Genomic DNA, 5,484 nt, shown 5'->3' with positions numbered 1-5,484 from the left:
GTGCTGGGCGTGGCCCTGGCGACCCCTCAGCCTCACCACAGGGGTAAAATGGCAGCCTGCCCTGAGGGAAAAATCTTCAAAAAAATAAACATTTAATTGCCTTATACACACTGTTTTATAGGGAAAACATGTTTCCCTGGGATTTGACAGCAAAAGCTAACTGGCTGATGTGGGTGGGATAGTGAGATAGTTTGTGTGCCCTTGTCACCCTGATGGCAGTGAGGACTGGAGCCCCCTCACCTCAAGGCCCATTCTTTCCACAGCAAAACAACAACTGTGGACAACGGCTGGAAAAGTGAAAAATTCAAAAGTCAGTACACAACAAATGGAGATATACAAGGAATTTTAAACAAATAACCTGCGTGTGCACATACCAAGAAAAACGTGAGAGAAAGATCCCTTGAACAGCCATATTGATGAGCTCTCTCCAGCTCCCATTCCACAAATCCTTCTGTTGAGGGAGTCACATCCTGAGCAATAGTAGGATATAGTTTAAAATGTGCATTGTTTATCCCTCCTGATACATTATACATACAGCTCAGCTGGCTCTAATGCAGGAGCAATCCAAGTACCACACTTTCAATACAAAAATTCATTAGAAAACACTCCTGGCCTTGACCAAAACAGGTCATTTTTCCTTCCTTTTGGATTTCAGAAATAACCTTATGCAAAAAAAAAAAAAAAAAAAAAAGTGATTACAGTTGTAATGTCAATAAGTGAGGGGAAAATTACAGTAAATAATGTAGTGTCTTTTCTGACCACATCAAGGCTTTTGGAGTTTCAATATATGAAGGGTCTTTTTTATCTCAGTAAGCTGGGTAATATAAGGTGTCTAAATGTAGAGAAAAAGAAAATATCATCTGTCACTGCCCATAACAGCAAGAAGATAAAATTATTTCTATAGGTTGAAAACAGAAGTGCTCCTGAAAGAAATCATTGCTGGAGAATTATTTTTGGAATGGTCTTCATCAAAAGTTTAAAGGGGGGGGGAAGAAAAAAATGTGCATTGGGGGAAAGAAACATAATAAGAAAAATTAAATATTTAAAATGCCTACTGAAATATACTTTCTAAATGGAATTAAAATTTTAGGAAGTTTTACACAACCTGTCACATTTTTCCTTTTCCCCGTTGTGTGGGTGACATAAAACATACAAACAATGTACTAAGATAAAGATGTTGTACTGACTGATATTGATTCCTTTTTTTTTATTTTAATGCCATGTAAACCAAGACTTGAGACCAGCTTAGGGCCAAAAGACATGATATGAGCTGTAACAGTTCTGATCAAGCCATGATTCATTTTTTTTTTCTGTTTCCTGAACAGAATCAATGTTGCTTCTTTCCACTTTTGCACCACTGTGGCTGCATCCAGCTCAGGACTGTGATTTTGGGCTATTTGAGAATCAGATCAAAGCATTCAGCAAAGCTGTACGATGTCTATATGAAATCTGAAAGTGGCTTAGAGACTGCATGGAGAATTCCATTCAGCTTTCTGAATGCAATCAAGGGCTCTGTCCTCTGACCATGATTCTTTTTTCAGGTTTAAAAAGTAGTGTTGTGTTTGCTGAATAAAGCTTCAAATGATTAATCTGTTTGGTACAAATTACCATACATATTATAAAGGTCAGTTAGGAAGAAAAATTGTTATTTTAAAAGTTAGCTTTCTTTAACTTGACGTTTGATAATTTTGCCTTTTACACTGCCAGCCTTTTTTTCTAAAACAGTCTAAAGAAACCTGATCAAAGATAGGTGGTCTTCATTTTTCAGCAGCTGGAAAACCTTTCTTTTTTAAAATTCTTTCACTGGAAAAAGGGGACTGAAGTAATTTTGCCTAACATTCCTGAAAACATTCCATCAGATTGAAGTCAAATAAGAGAGATTTCAGCTCCAACAATGAACGCTGAATGTGCAAATCATACATTAATCATTAATGGTTTTTAATGGTTCTGCCTTGACAAAAATGCTCCAACATGCACCAGGCACCCAGAGCAGCCTCTTCTCTTCCAGTGCTTCATACTGGGATGTAGGAAATGGCACCCCAAGTTCCCAAAGAAAATGAGAAACACTGAATATATTGAATGTCAGTGTGATCAAAAGGATCAGCTAAAATATTCATTGCATAATCTTTCAATTTAAATACCTTTTTGTCTGTATAACTCTCAGACAGGATTTCATCTCAATTTGCAGAGAGCATTTATATTTATCCAGCTAATTCAAACTGCAGATATCATTAAAAGGAATGCACTGATACTTTGTCATCATCCTGACAAATCCCAAGGGAATGTAAATGCCTCACAAAATCCTTTTAGATTAAACCCAAGGTATGTCACTAAAGCAATCTGGCTGAAGATTCAAGCTCATGACATCACCCAAACTCATAGCAGGCATGTGATGAAAGGCAGCACAACACTCTGTGATAAATGTACAGACTTTCCAAGATAGGTGTAATAACTGCTTACCTAGACAGCTTTCTGGAAGGTGGACATGAGTGTGCAAAGAGATGTCAAATGGGAGAAAACCCTCCAAAAACACCACAGGAAATCCAACCCTGAAGCATCAAATGATCAAATATTCAGTTTGCTCTGTATCAGTTCTATTTTAAACCAGGCTGTGTGTTTGCATTAACAGTCAGGGTGCAAAACATAAATAGGGTTGGAAAGAAGATCCAAGATAGTGGTGACTCCAGAATGACAAGACTGCTTCAGAAAATGCACCCGTCTCCAAGAGAAGCTTTATGACCAGCACCAGCTCCTTCCCTCCTGTAACAGGAGGCAGATGGATAAATAATAAATAGGTTTTCTCACTGGGTTCTGCCTTCTGCAGGAAGCATTTTGTCTGTCCTTGCTTTTGAGTAAGGAACAGAACCATGCTTCAGAGTCCACAGATGCAGATGATCACTGCCACTTGCAACCAAACTGTTCTGTGTTTTCTCATCTACAAAGGGTTCAAGGAATTTAAAAATAACCCCCTTTTTGTCTCATCAATACAAAGGTTCTTCTTTCAGCAAAAAGCATTTTTACCAGCAGCAGCCAATCCCTGAGACTGCTACATTTAGCATCAGCAGAGATGGAAACTGGCAGCAGCAGGATTGTACAGCTCCTTCTTAAAGAAGATTGACACCAGAGACCAAAAAGGCTCTCAGTCACTAAACCTACACAGATTACTTCATTCATGCCAAGACTCGCTTTCAGCCCAGGATCACTCAAAGATTTCTATCCTGATAACATTTACTGATAAGACCAACCTGCACTCTCCTATGCCACCCTGATCTCACACAGTAGGCTGGGCTTTAGGATGTGTACAAGATAAGTTGGTATTTGTAGGCCTTATCTATATTTTGCCTTATATGCCTTTTATTCTGCCTGCTCCCTTCCAAATGGATTTCTTATTTTTAAAAATCACCCCCAAACACTTCAGATTTCTCTCTTGTTTTTAAATCTGGAGCCAAATCTGGAATTGCTATCTGCTAGTTGAAACATTACTTCAAGCAATGAATTGCCATTCATTACCATTTTTTTACCTGGGTTCCAAGACATTCCATGATAATCCTGAGTTTTAAAGGAGTTAGTAATACACTCATAAATCAACCCAAACTTGAAAGCAGGAAAACGAGTGAAGCTGTGTTTTATCCTGCTTCTTTTTAAAGGTTGCCAATGCTATTTCCTTGGATTTGAGATCTGGGCTGTCCACACCCTTAATGTGGAGTATTTTAGAAAGGGACAAAGAGCTCAGCACTGCACTTGAACCACCTGGAAAGGGGAGTTTATCCTGGAAGTGCTGAAAATTCCAGGCTGGAGGGGCAGCAGCAAGTGCCATTGTCAGCAGTGCTGAATGCAGAGGTGCAAAATTAATTTTTATCTGAGACAAAGGCCAAGATATTCAGCTGTAGAAACGAATCTCCCAATGTAAACTATTTCCACTTCAAGAGCAGCCTTATACAATTAAAGCCTGCAGTATCAGCTTCAAGTGAAGAGATCAGATGGAGGTCCCCAAGCAATTACATGAAACAAAGTCACCCTTGTAGCAGTCTCTGTAGTAAAACCAGGGCTCCATTTCATACTGTTTTATTCTCCAGAGATATTTGCTAACTAGGTTTCAAAAGGAATTCAACTTCTGCAATTCAGAAGCCCAGATTAAAAAATCCAGTCCATAGGTCAAAGACACAATTACCTCAGTTTCATGAAAGTCTCTTTCCCTCACGGAAAAGTTGACAGCTTTTTTACAAGAGCAAATGAAAAGAATCATAGAACTGATGTATGAATGTTTTTTCATTGTCTGCTACCAATTTGAAAACATAACTTTTTTTAAATTTTTTTTTTTGGTTTTTTTTTTTTGGTTTTTTTGTTTTTTTTAGTTTTAGTTTTCAATCTGAAATTCCTGGATTTTTCCTCTGTTGCTCTGTTCAGTGACATTTCCTAACTTCTGCAGTGTTCTAATGAATCCTTCAGCAGCTTCAAAGACTAAAATCTTGCAATGACTTCAGTCTGCTCGGGTGGACTTTATTCTTTCTAACAGATTTAAACCAAATTTGTTGCCTTGTCTGCAGCCATATTCTATAATTCTTGCTGAATTTTACATCCATCATCAATTTATCCATAGACTTAATTTAAACACTCACACAGATATAAATCACAAACATATAAAATATAGCACTGCATGTGAAGCTGATTAATGTTTCTCTTAACACCTATTTGAACTCTTACCTAACTTGTACATTGATGCAAAAGTCTAATTTCTTCCTTTGCTGCAAGAGAGCAAAGGGATGAACTGGGCCATACCCCCTTTACAAGCTCATGTATTGGAATTAAAATGTGGAACAGCACAAGCAAAATTTCAGTTCTACTTAAAACAGGTTTAAAACTCTCCCTGGCCAGAAAAATCACAAACCGCAACTACAAGCAAGAAAAAAAAAGACAAGCTCCTCATCCAACTTTATTACTAAATCAACTGCCGAAATACTGGCAAACCTCTGAATCATGAGGAGGCATCAAAAAAATTTGAAAGCTACAATAGCTTAATGTCAAAATCTATTTTTTCCTTTAACAATAATGCAATGGCAGTACCTTTCTGTAGCCTTTCACACACAGTTCACAGTACAGCAAACCCATGGCTGGTGCCAGTGATACTAACAGAAAAAGATCTACCAAGCAGGTTCAAAGCAAATGCAACATTTCATCCAGAAATCAAACTTTTGGCTGTGTACTGGAGAGACAAGGTATGAACCCCACACCTTAATGTCCTGTGCTTTTATGGTGTCTGACAGATGGACCTAAGTGAGCTTCTGAAGCACTAATATGCTAAACAATAAAATAAGGAATCAAATGCCTCCACAAGGCACCACTGCATTTGAACAATGAGCTTAAGAACTATGGCTAAAGCAGCAGAAAATAGATAAATAGCATGAAGAGCCTGACTCACTCCTGAAGCTCAGATTTTTAAAGCATCCTACCTACCACTGATGGCACAGCAATAAGGGATGAGCA

The sequence above is a fragment of the Vidua chalybeata genome, chromosome 3 (assembly GCF_026979565.1).
Source record: "Vidua chalybeata isolate OUT-0048 chromosome 3, bVidCha1 merged haplotype, whole genome shotgun sequence".
NCBI lineage: Eukaryota > Metazoa > Chordata > Aves > Passeriformes > Viduidae > Vidua > Vidua chalybeata.
The sequence above is the reverse complement of the archived record's forward strand: the minus strand, read 5'-3'. Positions refer to the sequence as shown.